Source organism: Canis lupus, chromosome 32 (assembly GCF_011100685.1).
Source record: "Canis lupus familiaris isolate Mischka breed German Shepherd chromosome 32, alternate assembly UU_Cfam_GSD_1.0, whole genome shotgun sequence".
Taxonomy (NCBI): Eukaryota; Metazoa; Chordata; class Mammalia; order Carnivora; family Canidae; genus Canis; species Canis lupus.
Genome location: NC_049253.1, coordinates 33,777,070 through 33,802,208, shown reverse-complemented (window position 1 = coordinate 33,802,208; position 25,139 = coordinate 33,777,070). Strand labels below are relative to the sequence as shown.

Sequence of the window (25,139 nt, the reverse complement as noted above, 5' to 3'; positions counted from 1 at the left end):
CACAAGAGGAGTGAGTGTGTGTGTGTGTGTGTGTGTGTGTGTGTCTGTGTGTGTGTGAGAGAGAGAGAGAGAGAGCATAAATTTGGGAGAAGAAATAGAAGCAACTCAACTCTGGTGATGAGATCTTAGAGGACACAAAAGGGAGACCCTTGTCCTGTCTGGACCAAAGTGTAAGACTCAGAGTACCATAGTCCCGATCCACATCTGACCTCCATCTAGGCAGTTCCATTGTGTTCAGATCTATAATCACATCTCCCATGATAGGGTGCCATCACTTTAGAACCCACCACTCAGACTTGGGGAAACAGACCCAGAGGAAGGAGGGAAGAGGAACAGAAAGGTATGGGGCTTCCAAATAAGACCAGGAGATATTCATGGGGAGGGATTTTAGAAGGAACTATATGAAACAGGAATAATTCTGAGGACAGGAGCATGCCCATAATAGAACTCCATCATGGGGATCCCTGGGTGGCTTGGCAGTTTAGCACCTGCCTTTGGCCCAGGACATGATCCTGGAGTCCTGGGATCAAGTCCCACATCAGGCTCCCTGCATGGAGCCTGCTTGTCCCTCTGCCTGTGTCTCTGCCTCTCTCTCTCTCTCTCTCTCTCTGTCTCTCTCTCTCTGTCTCTCATGAATAAATAAATAAATAAAACCTTAAAAAAAAAAAGAATTCCATCAGTTTCCTTGCCTCTTCCAGCTTTGGGTGGCTGTCAACATCCCTTCACTTAGAGCCACATACCTCCAACCTCTGCCTTGACCTTCACACCCCCTTCTCCAGTATGTGCACAATTCCCTTGGACTCTCTCTTAGAAAGACTTTGGTGACTGGATTTGAGGCCCACCTGAATAATCCAAGATAATCTCCTTTTGTCCAGACCCCTAATCTAATCACATCTGCAAAGATTTTTTTTTCTTTATAAGGTAACATTCATAGTTCCAGGGATTAGGATCCAATATATTTGTGTGACTGTTTTTCAGCTTACTACAGGCACTCTCCTGTGAAGGATTTCATTTCTTGCATTTCTTCCTCTTAGATCTTCTAAAAGGTAATATTTACCCCACAGACTTAAATTGCATCTCCTACCTTTTCATTTCCTTTAATTGTCCCCCAACTTCCTAGCAAAGAAAGTCAAGTACATTAATACAACCCTCTGTGAGGTGCAGGCAAGAGAGAGGAGAAGAAGGGATTGTGTGAAGGATGTGAAGGATGTGAAGGACGTGAAGGATGCCTCATCTCTATCAAACTGTCTGCTTGTCCTTATGCAGAGAAGCAACAGTCTATCAATGACATTTGCCTGAGAGTCCCAGGAAGTAATCAGCAGCCACTGGGTAAGCAGGGGTTCATGGTGGAGCTGAAAGCAATGGAGAAAAGCCTGAGATGCTAAATAGTTTTCCAAATTGATACTCTGAGCCCAGTAGGGGCCACAAATAAAAGCTGCCAATTTCCCAGCCTGTCTTTGAGCAAACTGACCCTGAGAAGGGAGTACAGGTAAATTCCTGTGTTGCACATGTTTTCCTGGGTGGCCTAACAAAGACTTTACCCCAGAACTTAAATGCTTTAATAATAATCTTGCTTCCACTCCCTTTCACACTCTCCCACTTTCTAATCCCACACTTCTTTCTCTATCTCTCTCTCTGTCTCTGTCTCTCACACACACAGATACACACACACACACACACACACACACCACAGCTGCTTGTCTCCTGGCAATAACAGTTAACTCAAACAAGGCTATCCAAAAGCATTATCTACTTCTGCTTTCCTCATCACCACCATTACAAGCATCACTCAATACCAAAAGAAAAAAACTAGCTTGATTCCACACAATGCGTGTGACCATGGAAAATGACAGACTGAGATACAGTGCATCGCATGTGCTGTCAATGGTGACACCGTTAAAGTAAATTCATCATCCTGACATGTTCATGATACTCCCAACACTGCTGTCTCACCACGTCCCGTGCTGCCGAAGCTTGCAGCTCAGGGTGACACACCGCGTCGAGCAGAGCAGCCTCACTCCTTACATCTCACCTAAATGCTCTGTCACATGCCAGTATGTGTTCAATGCTGCCCGGGTGAGGAAAATGAAGTGGACAAGAGTAAGAGCAAATGGGTGTTGGTACCTGATTGAAATGGAAGCTCAATGGCTTTTCTCATCTAGGCTTTTCTGAGGAACTGCTCCTGAGCAAGGCCATCAACATCACCTTTGCAAAAACTGATGAAGAGACTTGTCATAAACAAACAAACCCTCTATTTGAAGCAGAGGAAATTTTCCCAAATGATGCAATTACTAGTAGATCAGAAGGACTCTCATCCTCTCAACACTGATGAGTTAACAGTCCACAGTGAGCCAGGGAAATCAAGTGTCAATGGAAGGTCATACGTCCTTATCCCTTCATCCCTGTACCTATACCTCACACTTCTCCCAAGCCTCATGGAAAAAAAAAAAAACAAAAAACTAAAAACACACAACATAAAACAAACCCAGCAGTTTTTAAGTGATGACCACAAGATACTACAGTGTACTTTGGAATGAGCAAAACCCGATCCCTTTGTGTGGGCTATCCAGAAACAGACCCTATGGCAACCACAGGAGGACAAGAAGTTTCCGTGGGAAGCGCAGAAAGCACTACCTCTAATAGGTGAGCAGGAAATGAGAGAGGGAAAGGAAAGAAGCCAGGGAAGGTATTATGGCAAGCTAGCCACCACTGGGGATGACTGGAGCTTACACCCATGAGAAAACTGGGAAACAGTATAAAATACACATTCCCAGTCATCCTACTAGAGAAGCAAGCCCACCAGCCTTTGGCTGAAGACTGCTCCCTGGAACAGTGAGTTACTAGGCGTTTCTAGTCCAGGACATCTGGTCAACTTTGGACATGTCACTAACCCCAGCCTGCTAGGTATGGGATGGCAGTATCCCCTGACACGCTTCCTGAAACTACAGATTACCTTAGTGAAACCATGTCACAGGGGGAAAAAAGTCTCTCCCGCCAACAAAACCCGAGTACTGTGCTAAGACTCAATGTCTTCACTTTTGTCACAAGGTTATAGTTTTAGGTCACTCACTATGCATTTTGGGCACTAAAGGAAATGCTCACAGTGACTATACCCACTGGTTTTCATTTTACAGAAGAGCAAGTATACAGGGTTTTTGCCCAGGTCTCTTGTAGCTCCACCCTCAGCCAGCCAAGTTAGGATTGGCTGCATGGAAAATTTTGAAGGGGATGAGGTTTTAATATTCTCAGCCTCCTCCCTCTGGTTCTTTCCTCCTCTCCTGGAGTCTCCTCCTCCCCCAGACCCTGTCAAAACCAGCTACCAAGAAAGGTTCATATATTAGTCATTTATACCTAAGTATAAGTGTAACTTATTCACTCAATAGATATTTAATAATCAAATTGTTTTAGGCCTGACACTGTACTGGATGCTACATATAGAATTGTAACTCACAGTCCCTGTCTATACAGTGTGATTAAGACAGAATGGTATGAGAGCCCTCAGGAGTGGCTGCTAGGAAGTATTTCTTAAATTAATGACTCAAAGCCTTTGTCCCTTGTTAAATGCATTTTAAGCATCAGTGAGTTGCCAAAAAGGAGTAGAGAATGGAAGGAAGCCTCTTGCCTCAAATTCCTGAATCCCACATTGTTGCTATAGAGAATTCAGGCACTTGAGCAGTTTTCTATTCCAACCTACATATAGCACTGGCCTGTCACCATGGCCTGCAGAACAAATTGAAAACTGAGCAGCAAGCAGCAATGTGGGCATCTGTTCTGAAATCCTGCTGTGTATAAAGGATGTTTTTTAATTTGCTTGCCCATTTTGGGGGAAAAAAGATATTTCCTACTTATACATGAATTCAACATTTGGATAATAATGCTTTCTTGGCTTATTATTCAGTATGGAGATCTCCTCTGTGTTTCTGTTTACACCTGTTCTGGTCCCTTGTCCCTGTAACTCACTTTAAAGAATCAAAGCCAGAGCCCTAAGAAAAGTCTCTGTCTCACATTTCTTCATCTGTAAAAGGAAGCTAATAATTCCTCACAGAGAAGCTGGGACGATTAAACAAAATAATGTAAAGCACTTAGAAACCAATGTCTGATATTGAGAAGGTAATCAGTAATGTAGGGAGTTTAGGAAAGCAGGTTTAGGGGATCCCTGGGTGGCGCAGCAGTTTGGCGCCTGCCTTTGGCCCAGGGCGCGATCCTGGAGACCTGGGATCGAATCCCACGTCGGGCTCCCAGTGCATGGAGCCTGCTTCTCCCTCTGCCTGTGTCTCTGCCTCTCTCTCTCTCTCTCTCTCTCTGTGTGACTATCATAAATAAATTAAAAATTAAAAAAAAAAAAGGAAAGCAGGTTTAGGAGTTCATTTTTCCCAACAAATTATAGACTTACCTGAGAGATTATAATTAAATCTCTGGCTGCACTTGGTAACAATAGTTATCAAATGCTTACTGATTTCAATAAGCAGGATATCATCAGAGCCTGGGGGCTGCCGTATTAGGTTATACTCAAACCCAACTAAGCAGCGGATCCTTCTAAACTTTCTATAAAGGTCCAGAGAGGAAACATTTTTAGGCTTTATGAGCCAAGAAACAATGTCTTCATTTCTTAGGCAACTGTTCTAGTAGAAAGGTTAATAGTTTTTTTCAAATTTTACATTTAAAAATGTTAAAATCATTCATAGCTCAAGGACTAGATCTGGCCACAGAGTCTATAATTTGTCAACTCTTGTTCTTAAAAGATGAAACTAAGAGTTTCAGCTGTTGTATTGCTTTGTAAATTTCCATATGAATGAGAATGCAATTCCGACCTAATAGACATCTTCACCAAACATACTAGGAGGTGTACTGTACAATCACTCACCTACAAAAGAAATAGTCTGTGAATCCTAATGTGGCCCCAAGTCCCCAAACATACCCATTTCCACTGAAAACAACCCATCTACTATTGTCTAAAATCCCTCTATTCAAACTGCATTTTTTGCACTAAATATAGATTGCTTGCTTCCGAAACAACTTAAAGGGATAGTACATTAAGCCACTAAAACTTTAACAATAATTTATGTTTTCAAATGACTTTTTCTTCATGCAGGAATTTTGAATGATGTATGAAAGAATACCCAAAGAAATAAGAATAAACAAGAGTGGTCCTCAAAGAAATTTGGAATGTGCCCTAATTCCAGATCAATTATTTAAAAAAAGATTAGAGGAATGCCTTGATGGTTCAGTCAGTTAAGCATCCAATTCTTGATCTCAGCTCAGGTCTTGATCTCAGAGCCGTACATTCAAGCCCCACACTGGGCTCCATGCTGGGCATGGAACCTACTCAAAAAAACTTTTTAAAGAAATTAAAAGTAATTTATAAAAAAGATTAGAGATAGGACAGTATTATTCTGATGTATCTGCATTTTTCACCTAGTTTCCCTACCAGAAACAAAATAAGCTAATGGTAGCACAGATTCCAGAGGCTGAGTCTGGTTCACACCAGCTGCGTAACCTTGGGCAAGTCATTTAACTCAATGAGCCTTAGTTTAATTATCTGAAAAAATTAGAATGATAATAGGATCTATCTCAGAGTGTTGATGGAAGAATTAAATGAGATGAGTATATGTGAATACTTAGAATAGAATTAGAAGATTCACAATAAGTGATAGCAATAATTGTTTTAACATTTCTCAAATTTGAGTGCAAAAAACATAGAATTTGTTAAAAATCCATACTCCCAGGGCACCTGGGTGTCTCAGTTGGTTAAGCATCCAACTCTTGCTTTTGGCTCAGGTCCTGATCTCAGGGTTGTGAGATGGAGCCCCGTGTAAGACTCCATAGCATGGAGTCTGCCTTGGGATTCTCATTCTCTCTCTCCTCTTGCCCTAAAAAAAAATTTATATTTCCATCCCTAAAGATACTGACTTAGAAGTTCTGGTGGGGGGGAAGGTGGGGATCTGTATTTTAACAACAGTGTCAGATGATTCCAATGTCAGTGATGCAGATCATGTTTAGTAATAAATAACATCCTACAAAACTCATCAATAAGGTAAGGAGTCGGAATAGTGGTTACATGAGAGGACATGGGAGAGAGTAATGATTAGGGGGAGCTCAAGGGAACCTAAGAGGTATAGGTAATGGTCTATGTCTTGGCCTAGGTGTTGGTTACACAGGTATGTTCACCTCATGATAATTTAACAAGATGCACAGATGACTTACCTGCTTTTTTGTACTTAAGTTTTTTCTTCAATAAAAAAGTAAAAACCAACACCAAACAACAAAATAAAGCCAGTATCCTGTATCAGTGGTTCTCATTCCTGATTGAATAATAAATTCAGTTTGAGAGTATTTAACATGGATGCCAGACTTCAATTCTCAGAAATTGTGATTTAATTGATCAAGGGTAGGTCCAAGCCTTCAGTATATTTTAGAAGCTCCTCAAATGAGTCTATCCTTTACAGCCATGGTCGAGAACCCATGCCCTTACACCAATGTTCTCAAAACCTAACACTTGAGGGTTTATTAAAACACCATGACTGCACCCATTTCCAGAGTTTCTGATTCAGTGGGATCCAGGATGGAGGCTGAGAATATGTATTTCTCAGTTTTTAAGAAATGCCGATTTTGCTGGTCCACACCAATGGTGATTTCTTTATAAGGTCAAACCTCTGGCATCAAACCCCTCTTGTCATCATTTACCTAATATTCTTCTATCAATAAAAAGTTAATATATCTCTAATATTAAAAGTCTATAGCCCAGGAACTGGATTTTGTAGTTGTGGAATACAGATAGTTCTAACATTAACTCTTAGTCATATTAGAAAGTACATTCTTTCATTGAAATGTCCACATTTTCTTTAAACAAACATTTCCTGAGTCCATACAATGTACTAGACACAGAGCTGGGTGCAGATCTTCTTTTCAAGAAGTCCTCAAACTAGAACAGAACTCCTGATTCTCACACATAAAGGAACTGGTATTCATGCTGATTTTTTTAAGTATTATACATGTCTCTCTTTTTTTTTTTAAGATTCTATTTATTTATTCATGAGAGGACAGAGAGAGAGAGAGAGAGAGAGGCAGAGACATAGGCAAAAGGAGAAGCAGGCTCCTTGCGGAAGCCCGATGCGGGACTCAATCCCAGGACCAAGTGATCTTGCCCTGAGTCAAAGGCAGATGCTCAACCACTGAACCACCCAGGTGTCCCTCATGCTGATTTTTTACTGCAAGATTGCCTTCTGGATTAATACTGGAAATGGTTCTCTCTTTCTGTAAGTGGGCACAGAAGAATATGGAGGTCCTTGGGAAAGGACTCTAGTCCTCTCAAAAGAAGGGTGTGCACACCTCAGAGTGAATCTAAGGGTTGTTTTCTTATATATTTGTAAGTACTCCCAATATATTGGCCCTGGATGCTCTGGTAAGAACTTTATCTTTTACCAGAGAAAGAGATTCCTTTGTGACAAATCTGATGACAATCTTAAAGATCACTTTGCAGTTAGAGCCTCAGATAATACAATGAAGAATTATCCTCAATGGCATCACAAGCATAACCCTTGGACCATCACTCAAAACTGATTTACTCCTAAGGACTTTGCTCTGCATATCTTCATTCCCTCATGCCCTTTGTTTGTTTATGTTACTTAAATTCTATTGGGAACAAAGGGCTTGATATTGGACTGCAGAGCCCATGTAAAATGTCTATGCTATTATATATGTCAGCTCTCAAAGCACATAGGATAATAGAAGTCAATTTAAAAAGCTTTCTATAGCTCACTAGCAGGAGCATAAACTGATAACTTCAACAAAAATATAAGGAAGAAAAATTCTTATAAAACTTTATTCAACATGAATTTTTCTATATTTCTAAGACTTCTCTGTTTTACAGAAAAGTTTGGTTTAGTGCCAATTAACACTATGGCAATAAAACACATCATCTACTATATCTAGTGGCTACAGTCTTATTTTAGAGAAACATTTGCTCTACAACCTAGCATCTCACTACCTCTTTTAACATAACTAATGCTACATGAAATCCTATGTGATCTGCAACCACCTTTATGAAATAATTGGTATTTCAGCAGAATTAAATCCAACAACAGGTAAAAAGAGTAAAACACCATGATCAAATAACATCCAAGAAATTTTTTTTTGCTTGTCTCAGAAATGAAAGGTTCAACATTAGAAAACCGATCAATGAAAAAAAAAAAAAAAGAAAAGAAAAGAAAAGAAAACCAATCAATGTGGGATCCCTGGGTGGCGCAGCGGTTTGGCGCCTGCCTTTGGCCCAGGGCGCGATCCTGGAGACCCGGGATCGAATCCCACATCGGGCTCCCGGTGCATGGAGCTTGCTTCTCCCTCGGCCTATGTCTCTGCCTCTCTCTCTCTCTCTCTCTCTGTGACTATCATAAATAAATAAAAATTGAAAAAAAAAAGAAAACCAATCAATGTAATTCACTATATTAGCAAAAAAAATAAGTGAATACAATATGACCATCTCATTTTTCAACAAAAGTCAAAATCCATTTATGTCAAACACTCAGCAAGCTAGGAATAGAATGGAACTTCTTCAGCTGATACAAGAAAACCTACAGTTAACACACTTACTTGTTAAAGACTGAATACTCTCCCTCTAAAATCAGAAGCAAGAGTTCCTGGGGTACCTGGGTGGCTCAGTCAGTTAAGCATTCAACTCCTGGTTTCAGCTCAGGTCATGATCTCAGGGTCATGGCATTGAGCCCTATATCAGACTCTGCATTGAACACAGAGTCTGCTTCAGGCTCTCTCTCCCTCTCCCTCCCACTCACTCTCTCTCTCTCTCTCAAACAAATAAATAAGTAAAATATTTAAAAAGAAAAAAAAAGAAACAAACATTCCTTTTCTCACCACTTATTAAACATTTTGCTAAAAGTTCTAGCCAAAGCAATAAGTTAAAAAAAAAAAAAAAAAGCATGCAGATTGGAAAAAAATGAAATAAAACTGCTACTATTAGTAGACATAATATGCTCATATGCCTAGAAAAACCTGAGGAATTTAGGTAAAAGCTATTAGAAATAATAAGTGAATTTAGGTAGGTAGCAAGATACAATGGCAATACTGAAAAATCAATTCTATTTTTATATTCTAGAAATAGGCAATTAGAAATTAGAGTTAAAAAGCAATATCACTGGGGATCCCGGGTGGCTCAGCGGTTTAGCGCCACCTTCTGCCCAGGGCGTGATCCTGGAGACCCGGGATCAGGTCCCATATCGGGCTCCCTTCATGGAGCCTGCTTCTCCCTCTGCCTGTGTCTCTGCCTCTCTCTCTGTGTCTTTCATGAATGAATGAATAAATAAAATCTTAAAAAAAAAAGCAATATCATTAATAACAGAATCAAAATATTAAATACTGATGGACAATTATTTTAAAATGTTTGCAAGGCCTTACGTTGAAAATAAAACATTGCTGAGACGAAATAAATACCTAAATAAATGGAAACATATCATCTCCATTCATGGTCAGAAGACTCAATATTGATAAGATGTCAATTCTCACTAAATTGGTCTGTAGGTTCTTCATAATGTCACTGAAAATCTCAGCAGACTTCACCATATAAACTGACAGGCTGGGTCTAAAATGTATATAGAAATGTAAAGAATTCAGAATAGCCAAAAAATTTTTGAAAAAGAAGAATAAAGCGTCCACACTTACCTGATTTAAAGACTTACTAGCAGTTGAGCGTCTGCCTTTGGCTCAGGGCGTGATCCCAGGATCCAGGATCCAGGATCCAGGATCAAGTCCCACATCGGGCTCCCTGCATGGAGCCTGCTTCTCCCTCTGCCTATGTCTCTGCCTCTCTCTATCTCTCTCTCTCTCTCTCATGAATAAATATATAAATCTTTAAAAATAGACTTAATATTTAAAAAATTTTTAAAAATAGACTTAATATAATGTTATAGCATCAAAACAGAGTGGTACTGGCACAAAAATAGACATACAGATCAGTGGAACAGAATAGAGTATTAAAAAATAGCCATCCCTTCTTTTCCATCTTGCAAGATGGCGGGCAAAAAAGCCAAGAAGCCAGATACTAAGGAGAAGAAACCTGAAGAAGCCAAGGAGACTAATGCTGGTGGCAAGGCAAAGAAGGGCAGCCCCAAGGCTAAAACACCAAAGAAGGGGAAGACCCACTGCAGCCAAAACCCCGTCCTAGTCAGAGGAATTGGCAGATATTCCTGATCAGCTATGTGTTCCGGAAAGGCCATGTACAAGGGGAAGTAAGTATTTGGCAGCTAAATCCAGGGTTGAAAAGGAAAAGAAAGAGAAGGTTCTTGCTACTGTTACAAAACCAGTTGGTTTAAAAAAAAAAAAAAAAAAAAAGTTGGTGGTGACAAGAATGGTGGTACCTGAGTGGTTAAACTTCGCAAAATGCCTAGGTATTACCCTCGAAAGCTGTGACTCGAAAGCTGTTGAGCCATGGCAAAAATCCTTTCAGTCAGCATGTGAGAAAGCTGCAAGCTAGCATCAGTATCACTCCTGGGACCATTTTGATCATCCTCACTGGGCACCACAGAGGCAAGAGGGAAGTTTTCCTGAAGCAACGGAACAGCAGCTTGCTACTTGTGACTGGACCTCTGGCCCTCAACCGAGTTCCTTTGCGTAGAACACACCAGAAATTTGTCATTGCCACTTCCACCAAAATTGAATATCAGCAGTGTGAAAATCCCCAAACATCTCACTGACGCTTATTTCAAGAAGAAGCAGCTGCTTAAACCCAGACACCAGGAAGGGGAGATCTTTGACACAAAAAAAGGAGAAATACAAGATTACAGAGCAGCACAAGGTTGATCAGAAAGCTGTGGATTCGAAAATTCTGCCAAAAATCAAAGTTGTTCCTCAGCTTCAGGGTTACCTCCGCTGTGTTTTCTCCCACAAATGGAGTTTTCCCTCACAAACTGATGTTCTAAATTTCTTACAAAGAACCTAATTAAACAACTGATCCATTTCTAAAAAAAAAAAAAAAAAAAAAAAACCCATCCATACAGTCAACCTATGTTCAATAATAACAAATGGTGCTTGAATATCCACATAGGAAAAAGTGAACCTTGATCTTAATTTGAAATGGATCATAAACCTAAACACACACAAAGAAAAACTATAAAAATTCTAGAAGAAAATATTCAAAATGCATGTATCTGACATAAAGGACTTATCTCCAGAATATGTAAGAACTCTTATAACTCAATAAAAAGAAGATAAATAAGCCAGCTAAAATGGGCAGAATATTTTTTTAACGTTTTTAAATTCATTTATTCATCAGAGACACAGAGAGAGAAAGGCAGAGACACAGGCAGAGGGAAAAGCAGGCTCCATGCAGGGAGCCTAATGTGGGACTCGATCCTGCGATTTCAGGATCACGCCCTGGGCCAAAGGCAGGCGCTTAACCACTGAGCCATCCAGGGATCCCCCAGGCAGAATATTTTAACAGAAATTTCATAAAAGGAGATGCATGGAATGCAAAAACCATATGTAAAGATGCTCCACATCTTTAGTCACAAAGGAAATGCAAATTAACACAATAAGATACCACTACTTCCTTACTCAAATGGCTAAAATTTTAAAAACTGATGATATTACCTGTAAGTGAGGATGTGGAACAACTGGAAATCTCAGACATTGCTGGTGGAAATGTAAAACAATGTATAGCCACTTTGATAAACTGATAATTTCTTAGAAAGTTTAACATACACTGACCATGTAACTCTGGAATTCCCCTCCCAAATATCTCTTCAAAAGGAAACATGTGTACACAATCATTTTTTAAAATTGTTAGATGGATGTTTAGAGCAGCTTTACCCATAATAGCCAAAAACAACCCAAATGCAACTTAAAAAAAACAAAAACTGTTCCATGCAAAACATAGGTGAATCTCTAAAACACTATGGTGGAAAAACAAAACTAATGTAAAAGAGTGCTTACTGTGTAAGTCATTCTCATGAAACTCTATTGAAGACAAATTTAATCTATGATAAAAAGCTGAACTTGGGACACTTGAGTGGCTTAAGTGGTTGAGTGTCTGCCTTTGGCCCAGGGTGTGATCCTGGGGTCCCAGGATCGAGTCCCACATCGGGCTTCCTGTGTGGAGCCTGCTTCTCCCTCTACCTATGTCTCTGTCTCTCCCTGTGTCTCTCGTGAATAAATAAATAAAATCTTTTTTTAAAAAAAGCAGATCAGTAGTTGCCTAGAACCAAAGTGGGCAGATGGGACTGATTTGGAAGGAGCTCATGGGGACCATTCAGACAGATGGAAATGTTCTATATTTTGATTGTGTATATACTTGTCAAAACTCATGGAAGCATTATACCTTATGTAAATTATACTTCAATAAAATTAATTTTTATTTTTAAGTTAATTTTTAAGTTAAAAAGCTAGCATTTTTTACATCTCTGAACACATTTGACACTGTCCGTGTAAAGAGGCAATGAACATAAAGCATCAAATAAGAAGAGCTACCATTGACTATTTACTGTGTCAGAATATATGCTCAGCATTTAAAAAGTATTTTCTAGTAAAACCAATGTCTTAAGGCTTATTTCTGTTCCCACTTTACAGATGAAGAAAATGAGACTTAGGAAAGTCAACAGTTACTAAATGGTGTGCTGGGCTGGGAAAGCCAAATCCATCTATCTCCAAAGTAGCCTTTACTCTCAGAATTTGCACCATGCTTTCTCCCAAAAGAAAAGGACATTCCACCTTCTGGGGAGCCCCAAGAGTCATTCCAATAAAATGCTCTAAACAAGATGCCAACAAAGAAGAAAATTAGTGGATCTGTTGCCTGTGCAGAACAAGAATAAATAATAAACCATCAAGAAGCTTTTCAGGAACCACTAATGTCAACAGACTATCAGATCTGAACCGATGGAGCAGCAAATGTAATTATGGCAGCAGGGAAATTCCAGTTTAAAATATTACATTAATCTCAAATATACAAAGGTCCTTGTTATTATTCTTATTTAAGAAGGAAAATTAACTTATAAAGAAAGGCAGACATTTTCAATGAATAAAAACTATGTATACTATCTTCTCACACTTTTTCTTGTCTTATTTACCAGAATGCTTATGTTCCTAGCTTATGCTGTTTTATAAGTGAAGTCTTTCAAATTTTTAGACTGTCATATTAAATAAATAGATCCAGTTCCAAAACATAAAGAAATAGAAGACAACCTAATTAACTCTAGAAAAGCAAATATAGCTATAACGCCAAAGCCTTACAGAAATAGCACAACATTTTTTAAAGGAAAAGAGGAAAAGAAGGGAGGGGGAAAGAAAGGAGACTTTCGAAATTTTTCAAATAGGAGTAGGAGACTAGAATTCAACAAAATATCTTCTAAGGCAACCAAATAGAATTAAACAGGGAAAGTAAGAATGCCTCAATCATGAGAAATTTATTAATAGAATATACTATAACAAAAAGCTCAACAAAAAATCCATAAGATAATGCTCCATTTAATCATCTGCCCCAAATTGTCATCAATTTTTTACCCTGATATATGAATAATTAGAAGTTATCCAAATTCTTTCTTTGAATAAGAAAGAATACCAATTTATACAAAGGTTCAAACATAGATTTATGACATTATTACATCAACAAATAAAAACCACCAGATGGCAAAAAGGCATTTGATGAAATTAACTTCCATTCCTGATTTTGTTAATAGCCTAAAAATAAGGCAGAAAAGAGGGGAAACTTTAACAGACTCAGGGTCAACTAACACCACTATTGACCTCATGTATACATAGCACAGCACCTGGTACATGATAAGCACCAAGTAAATAGAAGCTATTTTTTATATCAAACCAACAACCAGCTTCATGATTAACAAAGAAATTCTTCAGGCACAATATTAAAATTAAGCACAGAGGCTGCTGGGTGGCTTTGCTAGATGAGTGTCCAACTCTTGGTTTCAACTCAGGTCATGATCTTAGGGTTGTGGGAATGAGCCCCATGTTGGGCTCCACCATCTGCCCCTCTACACACACACATACATTCCCAGCTCGCTCATGCTCTTCTCTCAAATAAAATGAATAAATAAATTTTTCAAAAAAAATTTTTAATAAAAAATTTTAAAAAACAAGTAGAGAACTCCTTTCTTGTCATAACTAAATAACATCCAGGTGGGTCATAAAGTTAAGTAGTTAAGGGACACCTGGGTGGCTCAGCAGTTAAGCATCTGCCTTTGGCTCACCATGTGATCCTGGAGTCCCGGGATTGAGTCCCACATTAGGCTCCCTGCATGGAGCCTGCTTCTCCCTCTGCCTGTGTCTCTACCTCTCTCTCTCTCTCTCTCTCTCTCTCTCTCGCTCTGTGTGTGTGTGTCTCTCATGAATAAATAAATTTTTTTTTAAAAAGTTAAGTAGTTAAAACTTATAGTGGAGAAACACTATAAAACATCTGGAGGGAGAAAGAATTCCTAAGCTCAAAAGCAATAGAAGAAAAAAAGATTGATACCTTTATTATTCAAAATTTGGGAAATTTCTCCAAGTTAATAAAAAAAAATCAAAATTAAAAGGCATAGGGATCCCTGGGTGGCGCAGCGGTTTGGCGCCTGCCTTTGCCCCAGGGCATGATCCTGGAGACCCGGGATCGAATCCCACATCGGGCTCCCGGTGCATGGAGCCTGCTTTTCCCTCTGCCTGTGTCTCTGCCTCTCTCTCTCTCTGTATCTGTCATAAATAAATAAAATATTTTAAAAAAATAAAAAATAAAAAATAATAAAAAAATTAAAAGGCATACACTGAGAAAAAATTAGGTTATATAGTACATAAATGATCCTTCCCATTAAAATTTATATGGTTTATATATACAATAAGGAGAAACTCACAATTCTGATACCTAATAATATAAATAGATAAACCACAAAAGAAAATACAACTAGTAAACACACATGGGGAAACATCCCAATAGAAATTTAAGAAATGCAAAATAAAACCACAGGGAAGTGCTATTTTTTTCATGATATTAGCAAGTACTTTGTCAAATAATAACATTCTACTCTTGCGCTAGTGTTGTGAACCTAGTATTTTTATATTTTATATACCAGATTTCAACCTTGTTGAAAATGTAAATTGGCACAACCATTTTGAAAGCAATTTGAAAATATTTTTTATAGGCCTTAACTTCATTCACAATAATTCCATTTTGAAAAATTTATCTCAAAGAAATAAATATGGGAAAAGCTTGTGTGTGAAGATATTCACTGGAGTATTACTTATAATAGCTAAAATTGGAAGAAAAACCTTAAATATCTAATAATAATGAAAAACCTAAGAAAACTAAAAACTTAAGTAATTTATACCTACTAAATGGAATAATGAGTAGGTGCTTCAAGTGACAAATAAAAAAACTATTAAACGGGATCCCTGGGTGGAGCAGCGGTTTAGCACCTGCCTTTGGCCCAGGGCGCGATCCTGGAGATCCGGGATCGAATCCCACGTCAGACTCCTGGTGCATGGAGCCTGCTTCTCCCTCTGCCTGTGTCTCTGCCTCTCTCTCTCTCACTGTGTGCCTATCATAAATAAATAAAAAATTTAAAAAAAAAAAAAACTATTAAACATGTTATCTATGGGAAGTAAAACTATAAAGAATTTTTATTTTGCACTTAATGCATTTCTTAAGGTTTGAATTTGTTATTTCTTTCATATCATAATGAGAAAAAGGATATAAAGATATTTCCATTTTGAAAAAACATACTTAAACTGATGGTTACAAAGATCATAGTAACAACATGGGCATGCTCATTATCCTTGAGGGGGGAAAACTCTGGAATGAAATACCCATAAATGCTAATAGTGGATATGTTTACCCACTGATGAGAATACGGGATGATTTTTTGCCTGTTTTCCAAATTATCTTTATTCAACAAACACTTATTGAGATCCTAAGTTAAAGGTCTTATACTATGACAAAGATATAAATGGCACTGCCATGCTGTTTATTAATACACCTGACTTATTTTTATAACATTCAGGATAGACATTTTCTCCCTGCAAAAGAGTTCTCAGGGAAAAGAGCATAATGCATCACAAAACAATCCATTAAGAGTTTATTAGTACACAAGTTTCTGTGGCATGAAACTATAATATCCATTTTTCAAATACATATAAGAAAATACTATTAAGATTTAATAATTTTGGTTTACAATAATGACTTCCAAACTTCCAAATATCCAACCACTCTATTAAATATGAGAAAGAGAGGGGTAAAAAAAAAAAAAAAGAAAAGAAAAGAGAGGGGTGCCTGGGTGGCTCAGTCAGTTAAGGGTGTGACTCTTGATTTCGGCTCAGGTCATGCATGATCTCAAGGTCATGACATCAAGCCCCACTTCGGGCTCTGCACCCAGAACTTAAGATTCTCTCTCTGCCTCTCCCTCTGCTCCTCCCCTCCCTAAAAACAAACAAACAAATATGAGAAAAGAGAGATAGAAATTTCTTTACTGTTTCCTCAGATCCCTGAGATTATTTAAACACCTACTTCAAAAGCAAAGAAATAAAGAGTGAAAAGTTTACAGAACTGAGTAGCTGCCTTCAATAAATATTTCTTAGTAACCTCCAAAGTGAATTTGAACATGTCCAGAAATTTCAATTAAATATCTACCAGATTAAAAAATTTCACATAAAAATGTGAAACATATCATTAATAACCTTATGTTGATTAAATGTTAAAATAATAGTATTTCAGAGATATTTGGTTAAATAAATGTAGTATTAAATTTTTTTAATAACTATCACAGGTAATTTTCTAAATACCATTTCTTTTTTTTTTTTTTAAAGATTTTACTTATTCATGAGAGACAGAGAGAGAGGCAGAGACACAGGCAGAGGGAGAACAGGCTCCCCATAGGGAGCCCGATGTGGGACTGGATCCCAGGACTCCAGGATCGAGCCCTGAGCTGAAGGCAGATGCTCAACTGCTGAGCCACCCAGGTGTCCCCTAAATACATTTCAAATAAACCTTAAGGAGTTCAAAGACAAAAAACATGACCAGATTAATGTCTATCAAGTTCAAAAGCATTTTCTTCTATTAGAATGTTCTAAAGATAACAAATAAAAGAATGTTCTTTCATGTCATCATATTTCATATTTGTTAAATATGCATTAATTCATAGAAAGCACTCAAAATAGTGCCCACCTTAAAGTAAGGACTCCACAAACACTGAATGTCATTTTTAACAATTTAAGAAATCTTTTTGAGCAACTATGTGCCTGGTATGGTAATAACCACAATTGAACACAGTTAGGTCACTGAAGAGTGCAGCTCTGAAGAACAGGACATCCTGGGCCATCACATCTCCTTAATCAATAACAAAATAGGGGCAGAATATTCACACTGCTGAAGAGCGAGAAAGAAATAATGCCTTTCCTTTGGTCTCCTACAAACACTAGATTCTTAATGGGGTTACTTACCTGTCCATCATCAGAGCACAAAAGGGTAATCAGGAAACAAATATGTGAAAGCCAAGGCGGTGACAGAAGGATAGTGAGGTCTCTGGAAATAATAGGAGAGGTTTGTTGGATGAAAGAGGAGGGGCAATGACGGCAGAGTTGATACTGTGTCTGTATGGACCTTCTTCCCTTTAAATCCCCTCCTAGAACTTGATGGGATGAGCACTGGATATTATACTATATGTTGGCAAATTGAATTTAAATAAAAAATAAAATAAATTTTAAAAAATAAAAATAAATTCCCTCCTAGGAATGTCTTCCCCGTGTCACATGCTAATGGCTGAGTGACATCACACAGCAAGGACATGACATTCATCAAAACCCAAAAAAGGGGATCCCTGGGTGGCTCGGTGGTTTACTGCCTGCCTTTGGCCCAGGGTGTGATCCTGGAGACCTGGGATCGAGTCCCACATCGGGCTCCCGGTGTGGAGCCTGCTTCTCCCTCTGCCTGTGTCTCTGCCTCTCTCTCTCTGTGTCTGTCCTGAATAAATAAATAAAATCTTTAAAAAAAAAAAAAAAAGGAGTATAAAGAAATCATTTAGAGCCACTGGAATCAAACAAAGGTCAGCTTTGCTAATGAGAACTATGTCAAATGTCACAAAAGAATAAATACAAATCACAGGTAGAATCTATTTTCTGGGAAGTAGATCTAGAGTCGAGTTCAACATCTTAACCAACAATAAAGAACTTCTACATTTCTTCAAAAAAAAAAAAAAAAACTTCCAATAAGGCAAATGCAAAAGTGTTTAATTGTTAAATCAGAAAAACAAACATTATGATAAGCACCACAGGAGGTGGATTTGTATTTTGACAAACAATAAGAATCCAAAACTCTAAACAGTAATATTAAAAATACTTAATTTGTGTCAGTTTCACAATTCCCATGCTTTACCACCACATTATAAGTTGCTTAGAGGACTATATTTTTTAAGATTTTACTTATTGATTGATGAGAAACACACACACACACAGAAGCAGAGACATAGGCAGAAGGAGAAGCAGGCTCCATGCAGGAAGCCAGACATTGGGACTCGATACCAGGACTCTGGGATCATGCCCTGGGCCAAAGACAGATGCTCAACCACTAAGCTACCCAGGTGCCCGCTTAGAGGACTATTATAAATGTTTTTTCATACAGTAAACTTCTAGACATTTAATTGCAGTTAAACATATATTTCTCCAATCTAATTAAAGTGAGGAGGGAAATAAAGATGAGCAGGGATGAGACCATTTCGTGAGCAGCCTAGAAAGTAAAGTAGGCCCAAAGCACCCCAAAGGTGTTCCTAAGTCTCCTCAGCCAAAGCAATGAATAGTGCCTTTCCCAAAAGCAGGAAGGATCCCCTCTCTTTGATTCCTTAGACAGATTTCTGAAGCAACAGCCTTGGATTTATTTCTCTGGCAAACATTATAAATAAAATATTAATTAAACCTGCCTGGAAAAAAGAATACCCTGCTAGAGACCAAACCACATTTTTCTGGGCCCAATTCAGAAGTTTTTACACTTGAAGAAAATGCTTTTTTTCCTTTTACTGAAATTTTTCTGACTCAGATAAAAACCCCAAAGGATCTTCAAGGTTAGAAAATGCCCTGAATATCACAAACACCACAGCCAAAGATTTGAATAAAATGAACCTTGTCTTCAGCTGCCAAAGGGAAGTGCCTTGTATTATTTGGCCTGTGTATGTGCCTTAGCTTCTCTCTGAGTAATGTAAAGATGTAAATGTTCAACAACTTCTTAACTACAGATTATTTCAACATGCAAGGCCCAACAACTACCAATTCCAATCCAAACCCAGACACCACTATCAGGCAAAGGATGACATCCACTCCAAGCAGAGGATATCCCTTAGGAGACACTCATAAATTACCCATACAGCTTTCCATTCATCTAGTCAGTGAAACTACTCTCTGATAATCATGGAGAAACACCAGTGACCACCAGAGACTTGTGCCCAATTTACCTAACAATTTGGACCTTGGCACTGACTAGTTCTATGTATTATTGATAAAGAAATTGCTCATTATTACAACCCCTCCAGGTGCCATTATTCTTTACACAGTAGAAGTCATTAGGCGGTGTCAAAAAAGGGTTGACATGGCTGAGATTACACTGCACATCTGCCCATTAATAGTATGTAGTGGTCATGCATTTCTTATTAGGAATGTAAAAAGTTGAGCATGCATAAAGAAGTCATACAAAGTAAGCTCATTGTTTAATCTGCTTCACCAGCCCTCCAAAGAGAAAGAATGTCTTAAAAACTCACAGAATATCTTTCATGAGTTTTCTTCAGGGCAAAAGAATTCAAATCCCTTGCCCTGAAGCACAGAAAGTCTCACTGACTTCAGTTACTATTATTTTAACATCTCCAGAACAGACGGCTCAGAAAAGACAAAAGCTAAAGTGAGAGATTAGTCAGAGAAACATAACCACAAACAAGGAAGTTCTTCCACTTTCTAGTTCAGCAAATAATAATTATTACAATTTACATCAGTATTGTGGTTTAGAGTTCACTAAAAACTTTTTAAAAGATTCTTTTATATGTGATTCTCACAAGAATCTACTTAATATTAAAGCATACTATAGCACTAATGGACTGTCATGCAGCCAGGCAAAAAAGAACAATGTTGTAGAACTAATAGCACAGAAACATGTTCATAACAGATTGAGTACAAAATGCTGGTTACAAAATAGAATGGACTCGGCAGCCCAGGTGGCTCAGCGGTTTAGCACTGCCTTCAGCCCAGGGCCTGATCCTGGAGACCCGGGATCGAGTCCCATGTCGGGCTCCTTTGCGGGAGCCTGCTTCTCCCTCTGCCTGTGTCTCTGCCTCTCTCTCTCTGTCTCTCCCCGTCTCTCGTGAATAAATGAATAAAATCTTTAAAAAAATGGAATGGACTGTTCAAACTGTCTCGTTTCTGCAAAAAGTTATATATGTGTATATATATATATGCATATAGATGCATACACACATACATATACGTATGTATATGTAGAAAACAGGCAGGGAAGATATCAACCAACTATAGCCTCTGTGTTACGATTACTATCTTTTCCCTTTATCTTCTGATATATCTGCAATGAACATGTATTATATGTATGATCAGTAGAAGATAATCATATATGGTAATGGAACTTCTCTTATATTTCTAATAATAATTTTTCCCTAAACTTCAATATCCATGGCTTAAAGCCAAGGAGAAATAGAACCGTAGTTTGAACTGCTTTGAGAGAAAGCATTTTTGAAAATATCAGAATTCGCTGAGTTTTAGAACCATCCAGGATTATAAGGTCTGTGAGTTCAGGAAAGTTCAGCACAAAATATCCATTGAGTGATGCCTCGGCCCAATTCCTCCAGGAAGCAGAACTTATGGTGGGAATTAAAGTGCTAATACTCGATTTGGAAGTTCAAGTCCAAGACAGTTTAGGTAAGAGGAAAGGGGAGAGATGAGGAAAGCAGCAAAGCAATGCGACACAGTGCCACCTCCTGACCACTGACGGCCTTACATCAATCTCAGAGACCACGGGTCAGGCAGCCAGACTGTTCACTTGGCACACGTGGCTTCTCTGGAATTGACTGCAAGCAGTAGTGACCCCGGAACAGTCCAAGGAAGAAAGAAAGGAGAAGGTGTTATTTGCCCAGGTCCCCACAATCTCCAGTGCCCTTTCGATCAAGTTCCCTCCGGGCCCTCCATCCAGCCCCCCAGAACCCACTCAGGAGGCCAAATCCAATGTTTTGAGTATCCAAGCACAGAGGAAGAAGGCTAATTTCATGCAGGTGGGGCTCAGCATTTGGGATGTGTAGAGATCCAAGGCCTAACCTCAGACTCCAGGATGCCAAGGAACCAGCAAAGGTGGCAGTGTCAGGAGAAAGGTGGCTCCTCCAGGAGAAAGAGGTGATTCAAGGACTATGAGAGAAGTATAAAGACTTATGTCCAATATAAAAGTCTTGCTATATCTTGGAAATAGTTGGCCATTTTATTGCATCAAATTCCATTAATATAATTAATAACAAAATAATTTTCCCATCTGTAAACCTATAATAGACTATGAGAGATCTTGTTTTATTCATTTACTTCACTAACATCTGGCATAGTCTCATACATCTGAGATGGACATGCTCAGATTACTCATTGTGCAGGTTATACTTAATTCTTGATGCACAAAACATACTTCTAGCCTTTATTCTCCCACTCAGGGAAGCATACTAGAATGCAAATAAATGAACCAGATGTTATTAAAGAAATTATGTTAAATTCACTCTAGTTTTGGGGCACCTGGGTGACTCAGTCGGTTAAGCGTCTGCCTTTGGCTCAGATCATGATCCCAGGGTCCTAGGATAAAGCCCTGCATTGGGCTCCCTGCTCAGCAAGGAGTCTGCTTCTCCCACTCCCTCAGTCCTTCCTCCCTGCTCCTGCTCTCTTGCTTGCTCTCTCATAAATAAATAAATAAATAAATAAATAAATAAATAAATAAAATCCTTTTTTAAAAAACCTACTCTAGGGATCCCTGGGTGGCACAGCGGTTTGGCGCCTGCCTTTGGCCCAGGGCGCAATCCTGGAGACCCGGGATCAAATCCCATGTCAGGCTCCCGGTGCATGGAGCCTGCTTCTCCCTCTGCCTGTGTCTCTGCCTCTCTCTCTGTGTGTGACTATCATAAATAAATAAAAATTTTTAAAAAAGGATATTTAAAAAAAACCTACTCTAGTTTTTTTAAAGAAAATCATTCATGAACATCAGTTTTGAATTTAAAAAAAATCACTTATAATTTATGTCACAAATGATCACCCTACATTATATGTGGAAATATTGATTTAAAAGCACTATGAGATATCACTTCACACCCATGAGGATGACTATTATAAAATTTTTTTTAAAAAAACAACCAGAAAACAGCAAATGTTGGTAAAGATATGGGGAAATTGGGACTCTTGTGCATTACTGGTGAGAATGGAAAAAGGTGCAGCCACTGTAGAAGATAGTATGGTAAAAAAAAAAAGAAAGAAAGAAAGAAGAAGGAAGAAGAAGGAAGAAGGAAGGAAGAAGGAAGAAGAAGAAGAAGAAGAAGAAGAAGAAGATGATGATGATGATGATGATAGTATGGCAATTCCTCAAAAAATTAGACATAGAATTACCATATGATCCAGAAATGCCACTTCTAAGTATAAACCCAAAAAGTGAAGGTAGAGACTCAAACAGATATGTGTGTACCAATGTCCATACCAGCATTATTTACAGAGTCCAAAAGTTGGAAGCAATTCAAGTGTCCGTCAATAGATGAGGGATAAACAAAATACAGGACTTCCATACAATGAAATATTTTTATGCACGTATCTTTAAACAGTGCTTTCTTTTTTCTGGATTTATTGACACATAATTGACAAGCAAAATTGCATATATTTAAAGTATACAACATGTGACTTAATATACACATACATTGTGAAGTGATTTAATGCACTCAATTAGCACATACCTGACCTCACATGGTTACCTTTTTCTTTTTGTGGTGAGAAAATGAAATGTTATTCAGCATTGAAAAGGAAGGAAATCATGATATATGCAAAAACACAAATGAAATTTAAAGACACTAAGCTAAATGAAATAAGCCAGCCACAGAAGGACAAATATCGCATGAGTCCACGTATATAGGGTATCTAACGTAGTCAAAATCATAGAGACAGAAAGTAAAATGGGGTTGGAGAGGGACATGGGGAGCTATTGTTTGGGCAGAGAGTTTTACTTTGGGATAATGAAAGAAGAGCTCTAGAGATGGATGGTGGTGATATTTGCACAACAGTAAATGTACTTTAATGTACTTTAATGCCACTGAATTGTATACCTAAAAATTGTTAAAATGGTAAATTTTATGTTTATGTATATTATTTAAATAACTTTTTAAAGATTTTATTTATTTATTCATGAGAGACACAGAAAGAGAGAGAGGCAGAGACACAGGCAGAGGGAGAAGTAGGCTCCACACAGGGAGCCTGATGTGGGACTCGATCCCGGGACTCCAGGATCACACCCCAGGCGGAAGGCAGATGCCAAACCGCTGAGTCACCCAGGGATCCCCTTAAATAACAATTTAAAATTGTAATGCCAATTAAAAACTACTTTTCAGCACACTAAATAATCAACTAATATTTATAGATACAAAATACACAAGTGGAGCATCTGCACTGGTGGTCTAATAAATTGCTCAAAATTACTATCAAACTATGAAAACACATTTTAAGCCTAATTTTTCCAATGTCTGAAATGAAAATAAAAGATAACCCACAAAAAAATACCTAGAAGAAATTATTTGCAATGCTCATAGCCATTAAAACATTAACATATCCCTCAATGCACAAGAGGTCATACAAATTAATGAAAAAAAAAAAGACAAACTCAGAGAGAAAAAGTGTAAAGAATATGAAAAAGCAATTCACAAAATAACTGTAAATGGTCACTAATATTTTAAAATAAGCTCAATTTAGGGCATCTGAGTGGCTCAGTCAGTTAAGTGTCCAAGTCTTGGTTTTCGCTCAGGTCATGATCTTAGAGTCATTAGATTGAGCCCCAAGGCAGGTCTTTCCCCCCACCCCCAAGCAAGGAGTCTTCTGGAGATTCCCTTCCTCTCTCTCTGTCCCTCCCCCTTCTCTCTCTCCCGTCTTCCCTCTCTCTCAAATAAAATGAATAAATAAAATCTTTTAAATAAGCCCAACTTTAATAGTCAGGAAAATGCTAATTTAAAACTGTGATGATTTTTTAACTACCAGTTTACAAGAATTGAGGGGTGGACTGTAGGGACACTGGGAGAGGGAGAGAAAATCCCTGTGTTGCTCCACATGGAGCCAAGGTGGGATTCAATCTCACAGCCCTGAGATCATGATGTGAGCCAAAACCAAGAGTTGGACACTTAACCAACTGAGCCATTCAGACAACCCAAGCTTGACAAAAATCTTTAAATTAATTTATTGTTCTGGGGATAAGTAGGAGTTTGGTTTTGATTTGGCAAAGGGAGAGAGAATCCTAAGCAGGTTTTATGCCCAGCACAGAGCTTGATCTCACAATCCTGAGATCATGACCTGAGCTGAAATCAAGTCAGATGCTTAATCAACTGAACCACCCAGGTGTCCCAAAGGAGTTTAAATTAATATAATTTTTGTGCAAATAAATTGACCACTATCTATTAAAATTTAAAAACATACAAATCCTTTAACACCCTTAATTTCACTTACTGAAGAAATCCATCCTAGAAAATACTTGTATGACTACACAAGGATTTCTTGCAAGAAAGTTTAGTACAGTACTGTTTATAATCAGAGAAATATAAAAATAATCTAAATATCCATTAAGATAAATACAATTAAAAGTTTTTTTGATAAAACCATTCCATGAAATATTATGCATCTGTTAAAAAGAATGAAGTAGATCTATACATGCTAACATGGAAAGATATCCAAAATGTGTTTAGAAAACATACATGAAAATACATAAAACATAATGCCATTTATGTTTAAATAAAAACTACCTGGGGATCCCTGGGTGGTGCAGCGGTTTAGCGCCTGCCTTTGGCCCAGGGCACAATCCTGGAGACCCGGGATCGAATCCCACATCGGACTCCCGGTGCATGGAGCCTGCTTCTCCCTCTGCCTTTGTCTCTGGCACTCTCTCTCTCTCTGTCTCTCAGTCT

The 25,139-nt window shown here is 38.3% G+C and overlaps 1 long non-coding RNA gene and 1 pseudogene across 2 annotated transcripts in view; one reads left to right on the top strand and one right to left on the bottom strand.

Moving 5' to 3' along the window:
* The window catches only part of LOC102152686, a 153,380-nt gene that overhangs the window by 77,498 nt on the left and 50,743 nt on the right, over window positions 1–25,139 (bottom strand). For both annotated transcript variants that reach the window (XR_005382912.1, XR_005382911.1), the window contains exon 3: window positions 17,425–17,506. This is a non-coding gene — a long non-coding RNA (uncharacterized LOC102152686). The remainder of the gene's footprint in view (window positions 1–17,424; window positions 17,507–25,139) is intronic.
* On the top strand, window positions 10,021–10,928 carry LOC100684250 (annotated as a pseudogene).